Genomic DNA, 26,607 nt, shown 5'->3' on the forward strand with positions numbered 1-26,607 from the left:
GGAGAAAAGCTTCAGTCCCTCCAAGATAGCCTGTGCCAGGACTTCACCTTTTCCTGGTGGAGTTTGGGAGATGGACCCGAATCCCCACTGCAGCACCAAGAGAACAAATGATCACTGAGGGACAGAATCTTCACTCAGGAAAATGAGGAGGACCTGGCGCTCCTCAGGGCTCCAGGCATGGACCTGGGGCTGCCTAAACCCTGCAGGAACAAATCAGCAAACAAAGGATGGGACTGCTCCCAGGTCAGGTCCAGCCATAAACCCCCTCTGAATGGAGAGCTGGGCTGGGATCTGAGCAGTGCTTTGCATATGAATTCTGCTCGCTGAAAAGAAATGTGTTCTTTGAATGAGCTGAATCTGTTAATGAGAAGCTGGGGCCTCCAGAGCTCCTCTGAGGACAAGGGTCCCACTTAAGTGCCCCAGGCCAAGCCCTGAAACCTGAGAACAAAGAGAGATTTTCTCCCAGAGGGAAGCTGCCTTTCCAGCCTGCTCCCCTCTCCAAAGGTCAACTTCCCTGGACACACTGTCTGTAAAAGGCTGCTCAATGCACACAGTGGCTGGGGCATGAAAGCCCTTGGTGAAAAGACTGGCAGAAGCTCAGGTTGAAAAGCTGCATTTCAGATTCCCTTCTCCTGCCATCCTTCAGAAAAGATGACCTGTGAGCCTCCAACTCCATCCAAGGAAAGCTGGCTTGGAGCTTGTCAGATGGCAATGTCCCACTCAAGTCTCATCTTAGCTAAGTACTCTGAAGGTTACATTCATTCCTGAGAGTGCTGCCACTCTGCTGCCATGTTGATGGCCTTGCCATGAGCTAGATTCAGGATTTTGTACGATACAGGAAAGATCTTTCAGGTCTTGGAGCCAAGCCCTTGCATGGAATACACTCTTTCCTCCCTTTGTCTCTCCTGAAGTGGGCAGCACAGAACCACGACAGACATCTTTACAAAAGCCGGGGACAGACAGGGAGCTGCTCCCACTGCAGAGCTCCCTGCGGCCACGTCCTGTCCCTCTGCTGCCAAGGGACCTCCCCACCTCCCACCTACAGGCAGTTTTCTGCCTAGAATCACCATCCCATTTCCAGCACCATAGGAGCTGAGTGTGGCCCTTGACACTCTTTTCCTCACTTGAAGGCAATCTCATTCCCTGGTGCTCAAAGGATGTGGCTGCAGGAGCAGTATATCCTTTTTTTTTTTTTTTTTTGTGCATGAGAACAAGAGGGCAACAAAAGAGAAGGGAGAAACAACTATTAAGCAAGGATTCTCCACCCAGTATAAAACCTCAGGGATGGGATTTGCAGTAGGAAACATATGGCCCTGGCCAAGGGGAGATGGTAAGCACTGCTGAGTACAAGTGGATCAGAAGTGCTACCATGGGTCACAATCTCCTCTGAGGTTCAGCCATGGCCCAGGGTCTCTGCCTTGTGGAGGTTGGACAGTGCTAATCCCTGACAGACAGGGTCTCCTGCTCCACAAGCATTAGAAACCATCCCTCCACACATGGAACTCTTGCCAGCCATGGCAGCAGGCAATTCAAAACCTTCTCCATGAAAAATCTGAAAATAAGTTGTACACCTATGAGGATAGGTCAAGTGCAAAGCAAGAGCAGCAACCACAGCCAAAGCCATCAGCAATCCCACCTCAACTCCTGTTGCATCCATTAACATGCAACATACTCATCACTGGACAATTTCAGGCACCCACTTTCAGTGCTACAGATGACACCAAGATGACAGGACCAGACTGAGCCTCCCTGGAGCCTGTATTCATGTCACCCCTGGGTGGTTTTGAAGTACCACAGCTCTCTTCTACCACAGAACTACATGTTCCTTTTAACTCCTTGCAGACTTCCCTTACACGTAAGGTGGAGTCACCATCCCTGCAGGTATTTATAAGACAGGAAGATGTGGCTCTTAGGGGCAGGGTTTAGTGGTGGAGTTGGCAGTGCTGGGTTACAAAACGGACTCGATGATCCTGAAGGTCTTTTCCAACCTCAATGATTCTACGATTCTGGGTCTTTCTCTCCACGCCATACACAGATCCCACCAAAACCCATCTGAATGCTCCTCCTCCACTTGGTTTCCACCACCACAGAGAGGCGAGGCTTGCCCAAAACTAGACACTCCCGTGGATGACGCCATCCTGAACCCAACTCTGCTGCGATCCAACGATGGTACCAAACAAACGAGCACATTTTTTGCACGATGCTCAGTCCCTCGCGCCACCGCGCCTACCTGCTGAGCCTGGCGTCAAACCCGGTCCTTGGGCGTGCCAGACAAAGCCCGACTCTTTGAGAGGCAACAGCCGGTCGGCAGCGTTTTAAGGCCAGAAAACAGCTCTGAACGTTCAGTTCCTTCTTTAAATAGAGGCCCCTTCTGTAAACGATCTGTTTGGACAGGAGGGAGAGTGCTGCAAGTCCAAGCGCTTGTGAAATAGGATCGGCTGCCTGCGCTCCCGCTCCATTCAAAACATGTGGGGGGAAGAAAGAAACCCAAAACTGGCGAGGCAAGACAGGAAGAGAGAACCCCCACACGTCCACGCTGCTGGGAGGGTGTGAGACGCCAGAAAAAATGGGGGAAAAAAAGTAAAAATAATCAATTAGTGGCATTTCTGTTTCGAGGCGCCTGCGTGTGTTTAATTATATTCCATGCAAGAGGCTGCTGACGCACATTTCCATGCTGTGGGGCAGTGGTGTAACGGGATCCGGCTCTGCCTTCCACCTTGGACAACCCTGCTCAGGGTTTCACCAGCGACCTCACCCATCCCCATGGGCACAGGGGGCTCACACCCAGCCCCACCAGCCAGGACATGGACACACAGCTCCCCCTGCTCCGGCGGGAGAGGCCCCGCCAGAACCGGTGAGGAGATTGAAAAGGGAGAAGAGAAAAAAAAAAAGAAAAAAAAGAAAAAAAAAAAATCTTTGCCCAACTCCGGCTGAGTCCCAGATCAAAGATCATCCCCAGCGAGGCCATCTGGTCCTTGTAAATGTAAAACCAAATTGAAAGCCCTGCCCTCACCTCCTCTGACTGCCTCGGCAATATTGCTTTTACCGGCCGGGATGGCCAAGGAGCTCGCAAAAGGCATCTGCATGTAATAGAGAGCCCCTGTGCAGCTGGGCTGGAGGCTTCCAACCCCCCTTTCTGTTAATCACCAAGCAGAGGTAAATGTTTTCTTTGGATCTCTAGGGGCCCTTTTATTCCTAGAGTCTTTGGGAAGAGTCCATGGCAGCAACCCTGGGATGGAGGACGGCTGTTCTGCATCGCCTTTGCTTCTCTGTGGCTGCACACCGGGTTGCTGACCCTGTCAACACTGGGAGGGAAGACAACCCCACCACCCCAAAAGCCATGCACAACCCTTCTTGCCCAGCCTAAGAAGGCTTCTCCTACCACCACTCCTGGCCTGGGATGCAAAGGGGGATGCAGAGCTCGGTAAATAAACAGCTAGAAAGAGGACTGAACTAAGCACGTCCAAAAAAGGGACATCTGAGCCAAAAATTCCTTGTGAAAAACCCCCTCCACTGCCGACCCTAAGACTCCAAGCTCAACTTGAAAGGCAAACAGGATCCGCTATGGAGAGAAGAAAGCTACACCGGACACGTCTCAAAGAAGAGGCAGCTTGAGGAATTCTTAACCATCAAGCTTTATTGTGTTATTCCAACTAAGCACAGACAAAAAGACAAATCTCAGCTCCCTACTTTCATTTATAATTGAACCCAGTCCAGAAGGATGGAGCAAGTACCATCTGTAATGCAGAGTGCATTAGCAGCCGGCAGAATGAAATATTCAAATTACTGTAGGGTACCTCGCATTTCAATGACAGGGTTACAAAAACCTGACTTGTAAGTGGAGATTGGACTGGAAGAACAGAAAGTTTGTTTCTCCAGTGAATGAATTAACCTAACAAAATGTTACTTTCAGGAAAAAAAAAAAAAAGCATTTGCATGGGTAATTCTGCTACATATCCCAACAGGCACACGAGAAAAAAAAATATTATTCTATTTCGCTATGCTAATTGATATGTTGTCCAGGGAGATGAAAAAACTCCTGTTAAAAAGGGCAAGGCTTTTCCTTTAGGCTGAAGGCACTGAATAAATAGACTTTAGTGTGCACAGCATTTACAGGTCCCGTACACAGGGATGAGGGACAGCAGGAATGTGCATCCCTAGGCTGTGCCTGTGCAATACCTGCAGCCTTTTGATGTGTTGCACCATCTGAGTATGCAAATCACCCCTTGATTTTCGTGCTTGTGCCTGTGCTGGGATCCATTCGTTTTGATATCGTTAATCAGGGCTGCCGAAAAGCCTGACACAGTAAGTGGCTGTAGCCCCTAGCAGTAGTCAAGATAGAGTGACAGGCTCCATTTAAGATGTCACAGCATATAATAAAGTGTAAAACTATACTTAAAATAAACGAGATAGAAACAATAAACTTGACTCTGGGTTTGAACTTTCTGGGAGAGCAGCAGAGAGATGTGAACATGTGTGTGTGCAAGCAGGCATGGGCCTGGGGAGGTTGGAGGGGACGGTCCCCCACCAGCCTGCTGCCCAGGTGACAGCAAGGGGAGCTGCCTCCTGCATCCTCCAAAGGATCCCAGCTTCTCAGCAACTCTAACGTGACATCCAGTCTGCATATGGGACATCTCTGGCATTTCTGGATATAAATATGTAAAGAAGGAGGAGGAAGACAAGGAGTTGTAACTGGGATTTGTGAGGGACTGAGGGAAAGGCCATGACATGGTGGGCATGTGGCTCCATCAAGGAGAACACTGAAGGACTGAGCTTTCCTTCTGGCAGCTCCCCAGAGAAGAAGGCATTTACCCACCTGAATGGAGACTGGGACAAGCCATTCCAAATCACTCTTCCATCCTGGGAACCCAGGGAGCATCACCAGCTCCTGGCCACGCTCCCAGGATATCCTTCCTCTTTACGCCTGGATGATAATGCTAGGATGGGAAGGAGAAGCAGCAACGTCCTCAACATCTCCATGCTGGGCTTGGCCATGTGCCTCAGGACCAGGAGACACAGCAGATGCTGGGCAGGGAGGGCCCTGGCAGTATGAGGCTCAGTCCCATGCAAGGTGGCACTGGGTGGGGGGGGGGGTGATACTAAAAAAAAAAACAAAGCCCCATTTCACTCCCCAAATAACTTCTCTGCACCCCAAAACCTCCTGCGTGGCTGACAGCAGCTCTCGGTGCTGAGACAAACCAGTCGCTCTCTGTCCTGCTAAGCAGTTAAATTAGAGAGTATTCAATTAATAACAGCTGAATATTCTGTCACATTTAGGAAGATGTATGGTAAGACAAGCGAGTTGTGATGTCTGTGACAGAAATGATAGAAGTTCTCCCGACACAGCCTGGCAGATACTTGGCTGGAGGAACCGCTTGCTCTCATGGACTCCAACGTCAGCACAGACACCAGGCCCAGCGCCTCCTTCAAAGGAGAGACACTCCAAATTGCATGGGAGAACCACTGCCAAAATGGCTCACAGGCAGCTCCCTCCCGCCCTCCTTCTGGAATCCATCTGAGATGCAGGGACAAGACCCTGCAGAAGACCTTGACCAAGAAAGGTCCGAGGCAGAGCCTGTAGCTCCCACGTGGCAAGCAGCACTCAGCAGAAGCTCAAAGCCTCCCTTGCTGCCCAAACACCACCCTGGAATGCTCTTCCCAAGATCCCTCAGTTAACACTTCTCCAAAAGGAACTGCGACCATACCCCAGGCAACCCACATCAGCAGGGACCAGGGCAGCGCTAGCGTGACCCCCTGACCATGGATGAGCACTTGCTGTCCAGTAGGACATTCTGCACTCAATTAATGGATGCTCTGTGGTCAGGGGGCACACACAAGGGGCAGTGCTTTTGAGACTTCCTCCTTTTTTTCTGGGGGGTTGTTTTTCACTGGTGTTGTTTGAGAACACAATTTTGTTGCTAAGAAACTATCTTCATATTGCTGGGAGAGCAAAGACAAAGCAACCGTCAAAATAACACCCTATTTTGACAGTAGCCAGATCGTAACCATAAATGATCCATTTTCCCTGCTCTCCTGTATGCTCATTAATGTGATCTAAATACCATAATCCCATATATATCCCACACTCTGTATGTTAACATGCACGGTGCTGAGACCCCATGTGCAGGGGGCCCCATTGCATCTGTTCATCCCCAAGTAAAAGCTGAAAAAAAATCACACCGAAGAAGAGGAGGGGGATCCCCAGGGAGGCCCCATGGCCCCCTTCTAGGAAGGAACATGGCACAAGGTCTTTAATCAAGAGATACATGAGCAATAACCAGGAGAAGGTAAGAGCTCGGCCACAACAGATGCCAACAGCCCTGGGTGAGGAGAAATCTGTCAGTTTTGGGTCTGTTGGGTGAGTTTGTTGGGGCTGCTTTTAAGCCCCAGGGGTGAAAGCACAGGGGGAAAATAAAATCCATTCACTGCTTGGTTTTCAGTGTATCTAGGCCTTTTGCTGCTTTTAGAGTGGAGAGATCCTGTCACATTGGGGAGACTGGAGCACACTATCACCTTGATTTAGGTATATATTCCCAAGCCAGATCCTCAGGATGCTGAAAACCACTTTGCCAACAGATCCTCTTCCTAGGGCAGGAGGGCATCACCTTTGCTGCCAGAGCAGCTCTGGCCCCTCTTTGCTGCTCCTGCTGCAACCCGGATGAGCCCCATAAATGGTGTGAAAAGAAACGTATTTGCCTTCCTCAAAACAAAAAAACAAAACAAAACAAAACAAAACAAAACAAAACAAAACAAAACAAAACAAAACAAAATCAGCACAGGGGCAAAGGCACGTTCAGGGCAGCAGCAGCTGCAGGAAGGCACTTCTTAGTCTGATCCAGGACCCTCCAGGATAATGCATGAGGCTAAAAGGTCTGGTGGAAGCAGTGAGGTGCCCTACCTGCACCAAAAGCAAGAGGAAAGCCCATGGCCTGTTTGCCACAGATCTGCTGACACTGATTTAAGGGCAGAGGGAAAGGCAGGTAAAAGATGAGGCTGAAAACTGCAACCTGTTGTGCTATGGCAACCCTGAAGGGTCTCCTGTGTTTTGGCAAACTCCTGGTACAAGAAAGGATGTCTGGAGTCACAGCACAGCTGCACTGGCTTTTCCCTCCCTGACAGGGCAGCAATTATGGAGTGGCCACCCTCAACCACCACCCACCCTGGCAAAAACCAGCTTGAGAGCCGACCAAGAGCATGAGCCCACTGCCAGAGAGGGATCACCTTGCTCTGATTTACACCCTTCTGATTTATACCCCTGCACTGGTGCGGCAGCAATATCTGCAGGCAGGGATCACCAGGGCTTGGATGAGCAGCTCATGCCTTGAGTGCTTCCTAGGGCAAATAAGGAAGAAAACTGAAGCTGTGGGAAGCAATCCTGCAATATCTGGGTTGTTTTTTATCTCCCCTGGGCCAGCTGGAGCATGGCTCTGGCTGATCCCTTGCTTCTGCATGCACCCCAACCCCAGCCCAGCACCGAAGGGCCCATCTCCCATGGAGCAGCAGCTTGCCACGTGTGCTTTCCCTGCCAAAAGCCCGAGCTCCACCCCACAGTAGGAGAAAAAGGGAAGGGCGAGAAGAGCTCTGTTGAAACCCACCAAAGCCTGAGCATTTCCCTGCAGCAGAACAAAGCCCTTGGAAATCTCTCCTCCGCTTGGGTCCCCCGACCCACATGAAAGCAGCATTTTTCTGGGCTAATTACACAGGCTGCTCTGAGCCTCCTGGCAGAATCCGAGCTGCAAAGGCAGACATCAAAGGGCTCCCAACTTTAATATAGAGAGCAAAGACGGGGCAGTCCACGGGAGATGTCTCCCTGTTGCCTGCACTGGCCACCTGGGAGGAATGTTGGAGGTGCCTCAGTTCACAAGACCCCCCCCAGTGAGGAAAAATTGGAAGAGTGGCACAGTTTTTATTTGCATGGAAGGGTCCCAGAAGGCCCAGGCAAAAAGCTGGAGCAGGTCCTTGCAGGACCAACCGTGGTCCCAGCAAAGCTTTCTGAAGCCTCCTCCATTCAACAGAAGGACCAGCTGTGGAGTCTGTCTGCTGTCTGGGGTAGGCAAGTTGTGGGGCACTGGATAGAGAGACCAAGGTCAAGCTGTGGAAAAGGGTGGGACAGATTCACTGCCACACATGTGACAGGAGTAGCTGCCATCACAGCTGGTCCAAGCACCAGCTCCAGGCATTGCACACCTCATTTTCTCCAGAACCAATGTACCCATTGCACCTGGAGCTTCTGACACGGCATTTTCCAAACAGGTAACTCCCCCTAAACAGCAACTTTCTGGAGGAAGCCTTTCAAGCAGAGTCACAGGCTGTGCCTGCAGCTCCTGATGGACAAGAAACCTGAGTTCTGCTGCTTCCTGCTGACTTGGGAGAGAGAAGATGCCTTTGCTATCCCCTGCAGTAAAGTGACACCAGCCCCAAACCACCAGCACCCCATGGCCATCTCTCCTGCTCCTGGCCCTGAAAGTGGCCAACTCTCCTGGCCAGGACAACCCAGTGTGCCTGGCATGACCTGCATCAGAGATGACCGGGGAAGATGAAGCCATCCTACCAGCTCCTCCATCCCCATCTTTCCTCCCCTCCTGTGGGCTTCACAAGGCCTTGCAGCACAGAGATATCTCCAGAACAGCAAAGCATGACCAGAAAAGCTATAGGTCTTCTTCAGGCTCTGATCCTTCCATGGGCAGAAATTACCTGAGAGTGCTGCCTCAAGACATTTCTGCAGTGTCTTGGTAAAGGAAAGGGGCAAGGAAATCCTCAGGGAATGTTCCAACCTTTGGGAAGATCCGCACGAACAAAACAGTTGCGTGAGGGATGCTGGCCAAGCTTCTGAACCCATCCTGGGTCTCCTCACTTCTCCCCCAGCCCTGGCTCCAGGGGCAAGGGGCCAAGGCAGAGGGCTGGACCACACCCCAGATTCCTCCCGGAGAAGAGAAGGAAGACGATGGGGCCGGGCGTGGGATGCCAGAGGAAGGTGTCAATTAAAGCAATGAGGGCCTGGGCATCCCTGTGGCTGACAGGAGGGCTGAGCATAGCTGACAGCCGGAGCTCCGGCTGGGCCGGCTTCCCCTTCTCGCTCACCGGAGCGTGCTCCCCCCCTGCACCCCCGGCTCCCGGGCGGGCACCGGCAGCGGCCTGGTGTCCCCTGCCCTGCCCCCAGAGATGCTCCCGACCATGGGAATTATCTTGATTTGGGGTTTAAGCAGGCCACAGGCAGCCTGGAGGCGGATGGCGGCGGAGCGGCGGGGGCCGGGTGGGATGGCACAGGGAGGCGCTGGGTCCTGCTGAAATAACTAATGAGCACTGCAAGGTCTCGGCCCCTAATCAGGATGGCATTACTAGAGTGCTGGGATGCTGGGTAGGTGGAAATCCAGCAGACACTGCATCTCTGCTTCTCCTTGCCTGCCCCCAGGAAGCACATCCAGGGAGCCCCTGCTTCCCGTCCTGCCTGCCCCCTCCCTGCAGGCTCAATCTGATTATTGCTGATACACATCTCCTCCTGGGCTCCAAAACACGCTCTTCCCAGCTGAAGGATTCGCAGGGACAGGGAAAACTTGTCCTGATTGCAGCGTTAATGGTCGTGTGGCCCATGTCATCACCGGAATGGCCTTAGGGGGAAAGCTGATGGGTCTCTGAAATCATCAGGACTACCCCACCTCATCTTGCTCCCCTTATTAAAACCATTCATCCTGGGAGCTAAATGAATATGTTTCATCTTCAAATGCTGAGACACAAGAGCAAGCAGGCAGAGATCTAATAGAACAATACCCATCTAATCATGCCAATTTTTCTCTCCCATCCTGCCTTCATATTACACGCGTGGCCACGAGACCAGGCCGGGGCTGCAGGCGATGGGTGAAGATGGGGCACAGCCCACCCCTGGCTTGGCTGCCACCATCACACCTCATGTCCCCCCCTCTGCCGTGATGGAAAAAGCCCCAGGACTTTTAAAACTAATAAGGCAGATAGATATGGAGCCTAACAAGTCTAAGGGAGCCAGGGAAGCGGGGCAGGCCCTGCGCCACCAGCAGACACTTGTTTCCCATGGGAGCGCTACACGCTGCACTGTCCATGAATCATTCCGGCGCTCCTTCCCGCATCCACCACAGGTTCTCCCATCTCCTGTTCCCTTAGATATAGGGCTGCTTTCCTCCCTCGTCTGCTAAAGCACCTTTTATGCTAAAGCATAACAGTTTCGCATCTTTCATGCATTAAGGGACTTCAGTATAACTGGGGACAGGATGGTGGAGGACACTGCAGGTGGGAGCATCAGCAAAGGTTGCATTCATCTGTTGCATCTTCCCAGAGCCTGCCGGAGACGCCGCTGGCCTCCCCTTCCTAACCAGCGTTTGCACAGCAAATCCCTGCTCTATCTAATTATTAATGATAATAACGGTGGCTGGCTTGCTGGATGGCATCTGGAGCCCTGCCATGCCTGCCCACCAGCCTGGGGAGGGCCGGGCAGGGCGTGGGTGATCCGTGGGGCGAGGGTCATGGCCAGGGGCCAGCCGGGGGGGGGGGGTGGCCACCGGCTCGGGATGGCCCCAGGCACCCAGCGGGCCCACCCAAGCTGCCGTGGTTGTGTTCAATGCTGTGGCAGGCTTCATAAGGCTCCGCTCTTTGACTGGCGTTGAGTTTATGTGAAAGTAATTAACAGTAATTAATCCTTAATTACAGTAATTAGCCAAGTCGCAGTAAATTAAACCACATCTGGAGCAGATGAGGGCTTCCGAATGGGAGGCTAGTGCAGGCGACAATTGGAGAGATGCTGAATTCATCTGACAGCATCTGATTAAGGCTACCTGTTGCAAGCAGCTCATTTGCATCGTGTTTTTGTTTGTGTTTGGCACTAACCCTTTTTGCCAGGCACCCCTCCCACACCCATTCCCCCTGCCCCCTTCCACATCCCCACCTGGGGATGTGCGAGCAGCAGCTCTGAGCCAAGAGCCGAGGGTCTCCCACCATCCCCACCTGGTGGGAATGAGCCGGCACTGGGCTAGGGAGCTGCTCCAGGGAGCAGGAACTGCTCAGGGCATGGGACACGAACCACCCATTCCACAGGCAGGGGGTCACGGAGCAGGATGGAGGCAGAGAGATGGAGGCAGCTGGCTCAACTCCTCAGCTTCCCTGCATCTTGTGTTGTAATAGCTACAGTAATAATAATAACAATAACAATAATAATAATAATAATTATTATTATTATTATTATTATTATAATAAAAAAGACCAGAACTCCAAATGGGAGCACATTAGCAAAAAGGGGCAGGTTACTATTAATACCACTCAGCGTTTACCCAGTGCCTTTGCTGATGTTTAGCCATGCTCACATGGAGGGAGAAATCCTGCCCTTCCCTTTCCTCCTACAATGGAGAAAAAAGCACAAGATGGAGAGGTGAAACAGGCTATGGTTTGTTGTGTTGGAACACTGAAACAAAAGCTCAGGGAGCAAGTTGTGGTGGCCTGACTTTGTTTTGTGCCTTCCTCCCATATGGCCAGGATGTACGGTTGACTCTGAGCTATTAGAAAAGTACTGGGGAAAATTCATAAAAATATCTTAAACATTCCTGCTCCTCAAACTGTGTCACTCACCAGCACTCCACACCCTGGGATTTCCATCAAGGCAGGGAGATGCCAATGGGATTTCAAACACCGAATTGCAACCATGATGGTCCACAAGTAATTGCCTGATTTCAGTAGGTATTGCAAAAGCTTCAGGGCTTAATTGCATGCAATTAATGAGCATGAAGGTCCTGTGTAGCTTGCCTTTCCATCATACAGTACAAGGTGCATGGCTGGTGTATCCAGGCTCCTGAAACCTACACAGGGAGTGTTAAAAACTCCTTCAATACTGAAATATTGTCTCTCCTCTGGAAATAAAACCATTCAGGATTGCCAAAGCCAACAGCTGCAACAGGCCCTGGAAATGATCAGAAGAACCTCATTTAATGAAACATGAAAATGAGCCACATTCGCCTCTGACTGCAAAATAAAAGCAACCTTTTGAATTTCCTGCTGGCATAAGAGCCTAGAAGGAAAAAAAAAAAAAGAAAAAAAAAAAGTGGCTTCTCCACCTCTGCTTTTACTCTGGGCAGGATTGCCCTGTACCACTGAAAACCAACCCAGCAAGTGCTGGAACAGCTATGAACCAGTCAGTGTGTACCAACTGCCTGGACAGAAATACACTTTTCTGTCCCTGTTTGGGGGGGAGAAAGGGGAAAAAGGGGAATTCACAGCTTTCCTCCTCTCTCTCTCAAGAAGAAATGTGATGTCCCAGGGCCAAATGGAGCGGGGAAGATTAAACAAACTAAAGTGATGCTGCACCAAATCTCCCCCTCCTGACCCACACAGGTCCCTAGACATGGATACTGCTCGAGATGGCTGTGCCTGGAGCAAGAACAATGTGTGCCAACCAGGGAGGAAAGGATTTTACAGCCAACTTTAAAAAGTGGGGAGAGGTCCCGATTCACACTTCAAAAATGAACTCACACCGTCCTCTCAGTGCAATTTTGCTTTCGTTCAATAGTTTTCTAAGCAGATATTCCATCAGCTTTGTGCTTGAGGATCCTTCACAGCCATGGCATTTACAGCAAATCACATTATCTTGCTGCAGCCAGATTTTTGGCTTAAAACAAATAAATTTAAATTCGTATGAATAAAAGATTGCCTCACAAATGTCTTCAAGAAATTCGTGCCCCAAATCCACAATGCCAACATTTTGCCTTGCACAAAAATAACATAAATTGGGAAGCTACAACTGAATGGGCAAAGCCTGCTCCAGCCAGGCAGAAAGAGAGCAGTACATTGCTCAGCTACAGAAGTAATGATGACCTTGCATGATTTAACAGTAGAGGCAGGAGAGCTTGGCTGGGCCTGTTTCTCCTCAGACCTAAAAGTGCAGCCTTCAAAGCTGCAAAATATTGAACATCTCAGCTTGGGTGAATAATCAAGTTTTCAGTGCATGGACAACTCAACACTCATGGTAAGACTGGCATTTTAGATCCAAGCAGACGTTCCATTTCAGTTTGTGCGTGCTCTACATCCAAATTTCCTCCAATTTTACTTGGTGCCTTGCACACACATGGAAAACCCTCCCCTGTGCACTGAGAGGCTCAAGAGAAATGGCTCCCAAGACAATTATGAACTGGCCCACGCTGGGTCAGGATGCAGCGAGATCCCTCTCCCCAGCAGACAGAATGGATGAAGCTGTGGAACCTCGGTGCCAGCAAAGACTTGCAGGAATGTGAGGACTAGGTCTGTGCCTCCTGCAAGATGGACCTGCAAGCGTTGCCATTGGATCCAGCTGAACACAGCCAAAAGCTCCCAAAGCGTCCAGTGCTGCTCAGCCCAGCTGCTCCGACCTGCTTGCAACTGGTACATTCCGAAATTCCCAGTCTACATCCTTCACGGTGCCCTGTGAGTCCCTTCGGCTTTTACTTAAGGTGTTGGGAACACACATCACTGCTCTTTGCGCTACAAATTACTGGGAAACCACCATGGAAAACGTCCCTGCTGTGTTGGGGTGACTGGGAGCTCCATCTTTTCAACCTCAAATAGTCCTTCAGGACTTTTCACTGGAGAAGCCCTTCAAAAAGCAACCCAGTGGTTGCTCCATTTCCAGAGAAAACAAATACAACCAGAGAAATACTAAGGAAGGGGAGAGGCACATCTTGCTACTCCTCTCCAGAGGATGGGAGACATAGCCATACCCCGTGACATTCCCCAGCCATCAATAACCACCCCAAATGCTAGTGTAGAAATTTTAACCTGAAAATAAAGTGGGGAGGGGGGGTGTGTGGAAGCTCCCAAATATAATCATCTAAAACTGAGCCTCCAATGCCATACAGGCCAGGAGGGCAGCGTGGCCCAAGGACCTGGGCTGGGGAGATGAGAGGTGGCAGATCTGCCCCTCGTTGCAGACCAGCACACACACGTGTCACAGACATGTGTGTGCTCCTTTCGGGCTGAAGACTTTGGTCCCTCCTCATCTGCACGGTTCGAATTAATTATACACTTTAATTTCATGAATTATTAATTTGATTCTGACTCGGCAGCTTACGATTATCCAGCGCTACAGACTACGCAATTCCAGCTTCATTAAAACATCACCAGCTGCCTGAGAGACAGACATTAAATAGCAGAGAGTAATAATAAAATTAAGCTCCCTGCACATAGCAACAGAGTCTTCCCCAGCCGCACGCGGCGAGGGCCCAACTGGTTAATAGGCCCTTTCCAGGAGCTTTATTCCCTTCCCCAGGCTGGTCCCACCCCGCTCCTTTCACTGGAAGGATGCTACTGCTGGGATGCACGGCAGCAGAGGACTGGGGCTCTGCAGGAGCACCCCGGGGATGGGGGGCACAGCCAGTGATGAGGGTGAGCAGCATCCCCCTCCCGACGCCCTCCTCCGTGCCCGCAGCAAGGACGGGGAGGGCTCCGGGGCTAACATTGCCTCCAAATAAATAAAAGCTGGAGCGCTGCCTCCCAGCGTCTCCCTGGCAAAACAATTTATAGAGGGAAAATGTCGGAATTTAGACATTCCATTTAGCTGCTTCAGAAATCTAAGGACCCCAAACCTTGTGGGATTTGAGAAATCGATGGAATTAATTAAGGGAGATGTCCAGCGGTCTCCGCTAAGTAATCAGCAGGTACAGTAGACCTGAAATTCTATAAAGAAAAATGGGAAGGGATGACATTGAAGGAGGCAGTGGGGATTAAAAAATGAGCATCCGAGTGGTAAAGGCGCACACCCATTGATCGCTGCATTACGGATTAAGGCTTCAACGAGCAGCCAGAAGATTCTGTAGCAGAAAATGGTTACAGAGGATGAGCATGAGCAGAGCGGATATATATAACCTCTGACAGCCAGGAACAACTGAGACGGAGGACAGCTCTGCGGCGAACCCCAGAGCAAGAAAGTTTTGGGGAAGGGGAGGAAGGGGAAGCAGGGAGAGCCTGGAGGGAGCCATTTTGTGCAAGGCAGACCTGCCCAGGAGGAGGGAGCGGTGCCACCTCGGGGAGGAAGGCACCCAGAGCCTGATCGGGGACATGGGGGTGGGCAGGGATGTGGGGAGGGGGCACTGACCTGAGACGCTGCTCCAGCAGCAATTAATGTCTGGGAGTGGGGAACAATCCAAGCAGGCACACGTTCACAGAGCAGACCTGCCTGCCTGTCACAGGGCCCTCCAGGGCACGCTTCAACTCCCTGCCCTGCAGTGGGCTCTCACAGAGACCACTGCCTTCAACCCTACCCCACCTGGCAGCCCCAACCTTTGGTTTCCCAACCATGCTACCTCCCACCAGGTGGCTGCATCTGAGCCATGGCAGCAGCTTCCCAAGTCACTGTGCCCACAGCCCAGCTCCAGGACGCGAAGCTACCTGGCCCCGAACGCCAGGCTGGACTCTCCTCTGAGAGCAGCAGCAGGGAATGCTGTGTTCAGGAGCACCATCCACCCTCTGGAAGGAAACAGATAGGGCACGATCGTGTCTTCAGACACTCTGGGTATGTACAGGAGGAGAAGAAAGCAAGATCACCCAGGGGGTGCCCCCCTGACACCCTGCAGCACACAGCCCCCAACACCAGCACCTCATGAGCCACCGTTTGGGACCAACCAGGCAGGATAATGCTGCTCCAAAGGTCCCAGGCATCGCCCAGACCACGAAACCCCACAAAACTGCATGGCAGCTGGTTCAGACAAGACTTCAACAGTGTGGTGAACTCGATTTTCTATGCTTAAAACAGAGCTTTGCTGGGAACACTACAGCTGCATCCAATGCCTTGTGTGAACAGAGCTGCTGCCTGGAGGAAGCCCCTGGGAAGCAGCAGCACCCCACCCAGCCAGCCTGCCTTCCTTCCCGGCCAAATCTGAACTGGGATTGCTGGAACATTTCAAAGAGAAAATTCAAAAACAAAACCCAAGCCCCCAGAGCCACATGTAACAGCAGCAGCAGCAGCTCGGTGTCTGCGGGGTCGCGGGGCCAGCCCCCCACCACCCTCCCTCCTGCTCCTCATCCATATGCATGGTTGCAAGCTAAATGTCAGCGGAGCCACAGCAGCCAGAGGGGACCCCCTTGCTTCCCAGGACAAAGGGAGGTGCTTTGGGAAATGGCAGGGTGCAGGGGAGGGAAGGGCTCACTGCACACAGGGTTGTGGCTGTGGGCACCCAGCTCCAAGCTGCAGAGGCTGGTGCAGCGCAGTACGAGTGACGGGCAGTCTGCAGCCCCATGGGTGCCTGGATGGCTCTGGAAGCCCCTATTCCAGCACTCCCACACACGTGGGATGACTGTCTCCATCCTTCATCCCTCAAATATCTTTCAAAAATTAGGTGGGGACCTGAAAAACATTCCAGGTGGTCATGGGGGTTTTGAGCCAAACTCAGTGAGAGAATCTTGGATGGGGAACAGTCTGCAAAAACATCTTCCCTCCACAGTGTGAGCTGGATTCCCCTCCCAGTCCTACAGGAAACATACCGCTGTGCTTGGGAGGGCTACCTCCATGCAGCACTTGGGTCACCCCTTGCATCACCCTTCATGTCACTCTGGGAGACTTTAAGATTGAGAAAGATGGTATCACCTGCTTCACTTCTGGGACACTGAAACCCCAGTGTCTGTGCCACTCAAGTCACAGGGACCAGGGGACACAGGAGGGGCAGCTGCCTGCTGAAATTGAAGGTTGAATACTGTGTTCCCAAACCCAGCACTACGAAACACCAGCAAAAAGAGTCCACGACCACACAGGTCTAGCAGATGCAACAGCACCAACACAGCTCATCCCTTCCCCCCAAAACGCTTCCTCTGTTGTTCAAACCGGACTTTGAAGGCTGTCTCTGCCCCCACATCCTTGGACTGAGCCAGACCAGCTCCAGCCCCAGGTGCCCTCAAGCCAATCCCAACGTGTCCCCCAGGCAGGAGCTGCCAAGCCCCCAGCCCACGCTTCCCAGGAATCACACGTGGGAGGCCTGGCGGGTGCCCGGCGACACGCCAGGCGCTGCGTGCTTTACAATCCATGTGTTGGAGAGCCCTGAGCTAAGGCTGTAGCAGATGCAGAGCGTTCAGCAGATTCCCTCCCCTGGCTGCATTACAGCAGGGAGCAGCCCCAGCCCTCTGCCCCCCGCCTCCCCAGCCCCAGCAGGCACTTGGCATCCAGTGCCACGAGCTCCCGGGGCCGGCACGCTCGTCGCCACAAACATCCTCCCTCAAAGCAGGACGCCTTCTCCCATGGGGCAAACATTAGTGGGACAACTGGAAACGTTCAACTTGATTATAATGCTTTAAGAAAAGGTCACGGTGAAATTTCAGCGCTTTACCTTGAGCTCTGTTTGTTCTCTGCAGGATGAGATGGGAAGAGTCAGCTTGCCCTGGCTCGTGGCATCTGTGGAGCTCTGCCTGCATTTCATGGGCCAGAAGCGGGCTGGAGAGCCACAACAAACCCCCCAGCCCTGGGGACTGAGATAATTCACAGCAGACGGGTTTGGGGGGGCACGCACTGGACCACCACACCACAGCTGGGTCACCATGCCACAGCTGGACCACGTTTTCCCTCCGAAAGTTGTCCAACCCTGAGCTGATTTTGTGCTGGGATTGCATTTCTGCTGTCAAAACAGGTCAAATACACCCAAAAAGCATGGAGAAGCATGGAAAAGCAGCCAGCAATTCCTAGACAGCATCTCCCTCAGAGTTGGGAAGGTTTTCCAACACGCCATTTGGCTTCATCTTTTCAGATCTCAAAAGGAGCTCTGGCCAAAGCCGCAGTGAAGCGGCAGCACTGCGGGACTCAAGCATCACTCCAGCACTGCCCAGACCACTAGTGAACCTCAGCTACCATGTCAGCTCCACCAGCAGCTCCCCTACTTCTAGAAAAGCAAGGGCACTTGCAAGTTCTGAAGGGTGACCAGGACCAGGTCTCAGCCCTCATGGAGCAGCACGAAACCCAGGAGCACCCCCAGCTTCGCCAGTCCCTGTCCCTGCACTCCTGCACTATTGCTCTGGGATTCACTAACATGCCACTTTGCTCTACAAAATGAGAAGCACAAGGGCGACCCAACAAAAGGCCCAGGACTGGTGCAGAAAGTGGCCAGCCCTCGCCAAAAACGCATGGACACAGAAACATCACAGCCGAGCATCCTTCCCCCTCTGCGCATTGGAGCGGCAGGAGCTCTGACCTTCGGGAACAGCCGAGGGTTTGTTATCAGTTGGGCACGAGGAAAAACCAAGGTCAGTTTTGTTTGTGGCCAACTGCCCCCAGCAACATTTCTGTTGCAATAATTAAATCTGTCGTCCAACAATTTGCTGCCAGGGCAGTTCTCAAAAGGTCTCCAAGCAGTGCCAGGAGATGAGCGCCAGTGGACATGGAGTCCTCTGCACCCCCTGGGCTGCCACATCAAGGTCCAGGCAGGTGAAAGGCAGAGGAAAAGCCACCAGGAGCTACATTCAGCTGGGAGGACTCCCTGGCAAAATGCAGCCAGCAAAGGGTTTTTTTGGCAAGGTTTTGAAACAGCCAATTTCAGCAGACCAGACTGAAATCCTGAGGTGCTGGGTTCTCTCGCAGCACCTGAAGGTGACTGGGAAGGGCTCAGCACCCTTCCCTGGAGGCAGCTGCATGATCCAGCCTGCTAAGCGCTCCCTAAAGGGGAAATGGTTTGTGATGCTACCACAGTGCAAATTATTCTTTCCTGACACAGCCGGCCGGGGCTGGTCACTCCTCCAGGAACTGGGATGGAGCTGGTGGCTCCCCTCCTTCCACTGGAAGCCAACCCTGGTGAAGGAGATACCACCCCCTTGTCAGTGGGGCCACAGTGCGCCTGGGAGGCAAGGGACCCTCATCCCTGCAGTGCCTGCTCTCGTTTTTCCAGAGCACACAGACACACCTGCCCGTGGAGCTGGGATGTTGTATTCCCACCACTCCGGCAGTGCCACTCGCAACAACTCCCAGCTGCTGCCAAAAGGTATTTTTAGCTGCATTATTTATTTGAACACCTGCCTGAGACTTCAAGGCAGAGAATGGAGCCTGAGCAGTGGAAGGAAGGAGGGAGGGAGGGAGGGAGGGAGGGAGGGAGGGAGGGAGGGAAGAGCGGCACTGGGAGACCTGGACCTTTTTCCCTGGAAGATTCGAGAGCAGTGACACAGGTGCGATGGAGCCAGACTTGGGCTATGCCAAGCAAGAGGATGGCATGGCTGGGATAAAGCACCTGCCCCACAAACAGTACTGGGTTAATCCAGCTGCTGGGAATAGCCAGTGCAGACTGGGAAGATGCTCCAGCCAGCCTCAACGTGAGGCTTCCTTCAGGGAAATTTGGCTTCTTAGGTATCCAACCATCCATGATTTCAAGATGCTCTGGCCCAATGTGGAATGCCCAGGTCTTGCTGCTATAAATCATGTTTTATGCATAAGATTTTTTTGGGGAAAACATGGAGCAGAACTGCCCTCTTTCAAACTGCCCTCCCTCCACACAAAAACTATTCCACCCCAAAACCAGCCCATTGCTCCATTTGGGAGAGGCAGCCCCAGAGAAAAGAGGAAGGGGGCTTTCTGACAAAGCAGTCAGAAAGCAAAGGAAGGAGGGATGCTGCAAGGAAAGATGTGCTCCACTCTAATTCCCAAAGAAAGAGATTCCCTCAGGGGCCTGGGAGCACCACAGGGTAATTAAGGGGCGCATGGAAAGCCATACAACACCCCTGTGTTATTTTTTCATGCCTTTCTTGCCACCTCATTTACCGAAGTTAACAAAACCCATCACCTCCCTCCCCTTCTGCTGAAATAATCTCCTCTTCTCTCTGAAATCAGCCAGGAAAAGAAGAAAAAAAAAAAAGGGGGGGGGGAGAAAAAAAAAAGAGCATCTAAAAATAAAGGCCAGGCCAGGGTATGTGCCTCTTGGTTGGGCTCCTGTGCTCACAGATCTGCTTATTTTGGCCTATCTCTCCCCAGCGATAAGGCAGCTAACAGCCCGTTATCAGCCAGTCGGTGAAAATGTGCTCCAGCCTGATTAGGGCTCAGTCTTTGCCAAGGTTATAAACAGCCGTTATCGTTCTCCCAAACAGAATAATCCGGACAGTATCAGCTCAGAAACATATGGGCCACACAGCGAAGATAGCCGCTGACGGACACTTCATTTTAATTGTAACGAGTGGTTAGCAGCAGCCTCCAGACAACACACACAACTGCCCAATTGGCAGTGGGTTCCATCTCCTCCTGCAGCCCTCCTCCCTCCCGCTTGCTGCCGCTCTGCTCCTCTCCCTGCTGCCCTGCAGAGCCTGCACCAGCAGCTCTGGAAGGGTGGCAGGTGCCCTGCACTGTCCCCATGGGCAGCACCTTCACCTCTGCAGGTGGGAGCAGGAAACAAGAGGGCTTGAGGCCGCTGTGATGGTGGGGTGACACCTCTCTGCCGGGATGGAGGTCAGAGCACGGCACCCAGGGATCCCCCACTGGGTGCTGCACCCCTGGATCCCCCCTGGGTGCTGCATTCCTGGATCCCCCCTGGGCGCTGCACCCCTGGATCCCCCCTGGGTGCTGCATTCCTGGATCCCCCCTGGGTGCTGCATTCCTGGATCCCCCCTGGGTGCTGCACCCCTGGATCCCCCCTGGGTGCTGCACCCCTGGATCCCCCCTGGGTGCTGCATTCCTGGATCCCCCCTGGGTGCTGCACCCCTGGATCCCCCCTGGGTGCTGCACCCCTGGATCCCCCCTGGGTGCTGCATTCCTGGATCCCCCCTGGGTGCTGCACCCCTGGATCCCCCCTGGGTGCTGCACCCCTGGATCCCCCCTGGGTGCTGCACCCTGGCGTTTCCCGCTGCCTGCCCATGTGCCAGCTCGGCAGCAGGCAGGGCATGGGAGGAGGGGCAGCAAACCCTCATTTCATATTCTCCCAGTGTCCCTTCTGTGTCATACTTCTTCCCCCCCCCACCTTTCCTCCCTCCCTCTTCCCAAAAGGGGTGGTTTAGCTCAGAGAGTCTTAAACACATTTGCATTCCCAAGACAAGCTTAAGCATAAATTCATCTCAGTGCAGGGGTCTTTTTTTTTTTTTTTAAACCTCCCCATCCTCCTTCTTTTCCTCCCTTCCTTTCTCTCCAAACCTGAAATGAATTCAGCGAGAACCCTTGCAATTCCAGCACCGTCGCGCTGTGCAACGCGGGATTACAAGGGATCCGAGGGTTTTCCTTTTCTTCCAATTCCCTGCGTGCGGTGCTGCTGCTCAGTTTTGTTATTAACAATACTCAGAGATAACACTCTTATAGCCCCATTAGCCACACTAACCTTCTTTTCTTCTCCAGCCAGACCTAGCTTCCAGAAATATACCTGAGCTCCATTCCTGCTCCAGGAAAAAGTGGGAGGAGACCCCCAAAACAAAAACAAAACCAAAAAAACCTTGACAGCAAAATGTTAATATGTGGAGACAAACTAAAATCCTTAGGAAGACCCAGGACTGAGCTTCAAGTCACGGACGCTTTCTCAGATAATCTGTATTCCTATCTCAGTGCCAGCAGAGCTGTGATCAGAATATCCAAGGTCTCATAAAAGATTCAGGGCTTATTGACTTCCTTGCCTCCGCTGCCAGTTCGTGGTGCTCCTGCTCCTGCTCAGCCTCCAGAGCACTCGCTGCCCCTTGCAAGCTGCCATCACAGATGCCAAAGTTGAAGACATCTACTTCTGTGCAGAGCAGTGGAGGAAAGCTCTCCTCTTGAGCTGGGGGGTGTATTCCCAGCCCCAAACCCTGCAGAGAGGCACCTAAAGAGGGTGTTTGCCCCAAAGGGCATCCCCAGCCCACAACAAACTCCCCTTGGATGTCCCCATGGTTGCCTTGGCAGCACTGCTCACCACACACAGTGGGCAGGTGATGTGCCACCAGCAAAAGAGCAGATTTATGGCTTATTTTAATTCGAGTCGCACATTTAGGTGAAATAATCTCCAGTCTGAAAAAAGCAATCTTACAGCAAGAACCCCTCAAGAGCAGGCTTCCCTTCCCCTCAGACTGCACATGGGTGAACTCTCCAAGGGCTGTCTCCAGCAGCACTGCAGCCCAAATTTGCTGCATAAGCAGCCCCGAGCAAATGTGCCAACCAGAGAATCCAGTCCCTGGAAATTTATGATCAGTGTTACTCAATCACAGCCCAAAGGAGAAGGGATGGGGACACACATTCCTTTAGGAGCACACTATCCCAACTGTCACCCCAACTGTCACAGTGTACTCACTGGTTTTAGGCACAAAAGACCAGGTGAACGGTTGAACACGCCGTAAATTATGGAGGTTTACATACTAGAGGCCTTCATCCCTGAGTTACACAGAGATGCTTGTGAACACCACATCAACCAAGCATGATAAAACCATCAAACCCACCCAGGCACCTCATTAATTGTATTTATGCATCACCTAAAGCCTTACGTGCACACCAAGACTCCATACTGGAAAGCACTGCAGGATATGGGAAACAAACTCATATAAAAATAAAATACTGCACAAAATACACAGATTTGTATGTACACATATGCTCAAACACACACAGGCACTTGTGTGCTTCCACGTGGTGTGTGCACACACCCTCGTGGAGCTTGGACACCCCCGGAGGCGTATCCAGGCACACACACACACGCCTCTATCTGCATGTAGGTAGCAACTATTTATACATACACAAACCATACAAATGCTCCACGCACCCTGCTCGGTGACAGCTCCGATTTTCAGTAATATCATAATATTATTTTTTAGATCAGTTAAGGTATAAAATGTGCGCTCTCTCAGTCTTTAATATTAATAAGTCTTGTAACTAGCAGTTTCTTGTAGCTCCGAATTCTTGAGCACAACTAGAAAGGGCACTTATCCTGAAAAATCTAATAAATTTACAGTTTTATATACTTCCTTCAATTGTAAAAGTCTTGTTCAATAAACTTTAAAATGCCACTATAGAGCAATAACACAGACAGTATAAACCCAGCCCTGGGAAAGCTGTGCAACCAGAAATTGTTCCCCTTTCTGCTACAGCAATAAAGTTTTATATGTTTGAACTGACTGTAAAAAGGTTTGAATGTTGGCAACTGGGGAATAATCTGTCTTCTTTATAGTTATTATCATATTTCCCACAAGACCCTTTGGTCTGTGTCAATCCTTCTCGTATATGACACCTTTGTACTGTCAGCGAAAGCAAGAATACTTAACTTTTTGCGTGCGCGCGCGGCTGTGACTGGAGGTCCCTCGCTCTGCTTTCCTTCAGACTACAGCACCCGGGAATAAATTACCTGTGACGTGCTGCGATGGAAGCCTTTTGCCAAATCAAGCTGATTTGGAGAGCAAAGCTCAAAAAAAAAAGAAACAAAAAAAGAGGAGAAGGATTTGTGGACCGGTTGTCAAGACGCTGGGGTAAGAGCAGCGCCAATCCACCAAAGGATGGATGGTGATGTCCCTGTGGCTCCCACTGAGGCTGCACCCCCAGGACAGGCAGTCCACAATACTCCTTCAGAAGAAAGAGAATTTGGGTTGAAATCAGTTCCTCCGCCTCTCTGCCACCACCTGAAGGCAAGGGTAGGTCCAGCACCAGTATCCCCAGGTCCTAGTGGTTGCAGCCAGAGTATACAAGAAATACATAGAGTATATTTTTCCTGGACAGAAACGTTCTGGGGATTCCCACTGAGCTCCTAAGAAATCTGATCCAGATCCCAAAGAAGCAGCAGGCTTCTGGAATTCAAGGGAATTCCTCAAGCTCAGCCATATCACAAACAGATGATGCTTCAATTGGTTGTGCTCTTTAACTAGCTAGGAGCTCACAAATGAAGATGAGGATAAATTTTGCCAAAAAAAACCAACAACTTGGCATCATCCATGTAAGGCCCATTGATGCAGGAGTGGCTGTGGCAGTGGCCACTGGGTGCAAGGATGCAGGAGAACCCAGATCTCAGCCTTCAGCAACCCAACACCATGTGATCCACAACCGTGGGCCATCTTTCAGGTGGCAAAGATGAGGCTCAATCAGAGATTGAGATGTCAGAAGAAGTGATGTTAAAGCACATTTGGAAAATGAAAAATGAGGAGTCACCAGGACCAGATAATACCTGCCTTAGAGTTCTGCAGGGACTCAGAAATAAAATGATTGCATATTTTCATTAGCAGCTCAATCTCTCATTACACTAGAGGACACAAAGTGTCATACCCTATTTTTAAAAAATGGAGTGAGATGAGCCACAGATTCACCGACTTGTGAGTCTCACTTCAGTACAGGCTAAGATGATAAATAGATAGGATAAAGTCTTGAGATGGACATGATACCACTGAGATTAACTGGCAGTGCCCGTAAGGAAGAAGAAACGTACCTGGCTAATCTATGACAGTCGCTGTGCACCCAGCAACAGGAGGCATGAAGCACCACTGGCGTAGTTTGGAGTCCCCCAAAGTTTCATCATTTAATTTTCCTCTCAGAAAAAAGCAAGGATTAAAGGTTGTTTAAGAGGTGGCAGAGCGTAGAAATAAAGGGCTTTTTCAACAAGACCAGGGATACAGGAGGTTTTCCCACTGCTGCTTAGTAAGTTTATTTCCAAGAGCAGAGCAGGAACAGCACCGGGTTTGACAAGAACGTGAGCAACATGAAGGGTTAGCAAGGACTCGTGAAGGCTGAGGGCCTCCTCCAAGGACGTGAACGAAGCTCCACGAGCTGGAGATAAGATGGTGTCAGCAAGGGTAAAATGCACAAGGAAGTAATTCGATTACTCACACACGCTGCCTACGACAAACTTTGCGCAGTCAGGCCGGACGTCCAGCGAAGCGTGAAGGGAAGGGGCACTGAGAGCTGCCAGGGCTGCCCCCTGCCCTCAGGCTCCTCACCCCCTTCAAGCCCGACAGCCTTGTAAGAAAGACAGAGACCTTTTATTCCAGGGCCCGTAGTGCTGGGACAAGAGGGAACAGCTTCAAACTGACAGAGGGTAGGTTTAGAATAAGTACTGGGAAGAAATTTTTTGCTGTGAGGGTGGGGAAGCCCTAGCACGGGTTGCCCACCCAGATGGATTCTCCATCCCTGGAAGTGTTCAAGGCCAGGTCAGATGGGGCTTGGAGCAGACTGATCTCCTGAAAAGTGTCTTAAGGGGGCTTAGAACAAGATGATCTTCAAGGTTCCTCCTCCAACCCAAACCACTCTGTGTCTGTGGTCCTGAGGCAGGAGGTAATGCCATCCATGGGCTCTCCTTGTGGGGAGAACTATGGAAAGACTGTGAGAAAGAGCGATGGAAACAAGCACCAAGCACTCATGAGACTTCAAAACACAATCTGTCAGTTTGGAAAAACCATCACTGCGAACAAGAGATACACACGGCCTGTCCTCCCTCCCAAAATATAACCACAGAGCTGGAGGGCACCAACCACCACAGGTCCTCCCTATCCAACCCATCCCTCCCAATGCAAGAAATGACATTTCAAACACAAACACACAGCGTGGGGCTTTGGTTCCGGATCCCCACTTAGCACTGTGCACAACCAGCCATGGATGCAGGTGAAGCCCCTCAGATTCCCAGCACCTCTCCACTGACAAAAGAGTCAAAGGCTACCTGTTCTCCTACCCTGTGCTCTTCACCTTGTTGACTGAACTCCAAGACCTCCAAACCCACCCTCAGGAGGACTTCATGCCCAGACACACCCCAAGTGAGCCACTGGGCTGCTGCATCCTCTGCACCTCCCGAGCAGCACAGGTTCCTTTGCTAACAGGTGATCAATACACCTCCTTGGTGCTCACCAAAGATTCTCCATCCCGGAGAGATCCATCACACCTTGTCCTTGTGACAAGCCCGGCGAGCGCTGCTGCGAGGGAGCGGGGTCTGCATGGATTTAGGCAGCGCTCCCCTTGCTCCACGGGGACAACCCAGCTCTTCCCGTAACACCTGGCCCGAAACTGGCTGGATCTCAGGGCCACAGGGGAGCAGGGCAGGCACCCCCAGGCCACCCCATGCCACCAGTGGCGTGGCGAGGGTTAAGTCCAGCCGGCAAGGCGCATCTCTGTTGCAAGAGTCCATTACCTCCCGCCACATTACCTCATTCATTTCTTATATGCGGATGGTTTATTCTCCCATGAGCACCCTCGCTGGCAGACATGGCTAGTGTAAAGTCCCCTCCCTCCCCTGTATTTCTCTATCCATCACATTTAACACTCTGACAGTAACAGTCTATAATGTTTCTATTCTACAAAACCGCTCTGTCAACTCCAGGCTTCCAGAGCAGCAACTGAGGAAAATAAATAACATCAACGCCAGGCCCGACAGTATCACAGCTTGCTTTCTGCTGGGGGTTTAGTTTTTTCTCTCTTTTTCTTTTTTTTTTTTTTTTTTTTTTTGAGGAAGGGAAAAAATAGGAGAGCGAGAGAAAAAAAGGGGAAGAAGTGCAGGCGTGTTAGATGTGGAGAGAGACAGGCCTGAGTTTTCTTCCTACCCAAAAGACCCTCAGAGATGAGCACGGTGCTTCCAGTGCACAGAACAGCCAGCCCGCTACCCCTACTCTGTGCCCAGATTCCCTGGGGACACAATGGCTTTAAAAAGGGGGACAGGGGACCATACCCCAACTTCCCTCCAACACTAGCTGAGGGTGAGTGAGTGAGTGAGTGAGTGAGTGCAGGCAGCCCACACCCAAGGGGCTGGGCAGCAGTCACAG

The 26,607-nt window shown here is 51.6% G+C and overlaps 1 protein-coding gene and 1 long non-coding RNA gene across 6 annotated transcripts in view; one reads left to right on the forward strand and one right to left on the reverse strand.

The window, feature by feature from the left end:
• Nucleotides 1-26,607, reverse strand: part of PBX1 (PBX homeobox 1) — a 128,949-nt gene that overhangs the window by 37,241 nt on the left and 65,101 nt on the right. The gene's annotated exons all lie outside the window — the stretch shown is intronic.
• On the forward strand, nt 19,636-22,995 carry LOC134046856 (uncharacterized). Its single transcript, XR_009933387.1, has 2 exons — nt 19,636-20,386; nt 21,263-22,995. It is a non-coding gene; the product is annotated as an uncharacterized LOC134046856 (long non-coding RNA).

The sequence above is a fragment of the Cinclus cinclus genome, chromosome 8 (genome assembly GCF_963662255.1).
Source record: "Cinclus cinclus chromosome 8, bCinCin1.1, whole genome shotgun sequence".
Classification (NCBI taxonomy): domain Eukaryota; kingdom Metazoa; phylum Chordata; class Aves; order Passeriformes; family Cinclidae; genus Cinclus; species Cinclus cinclus.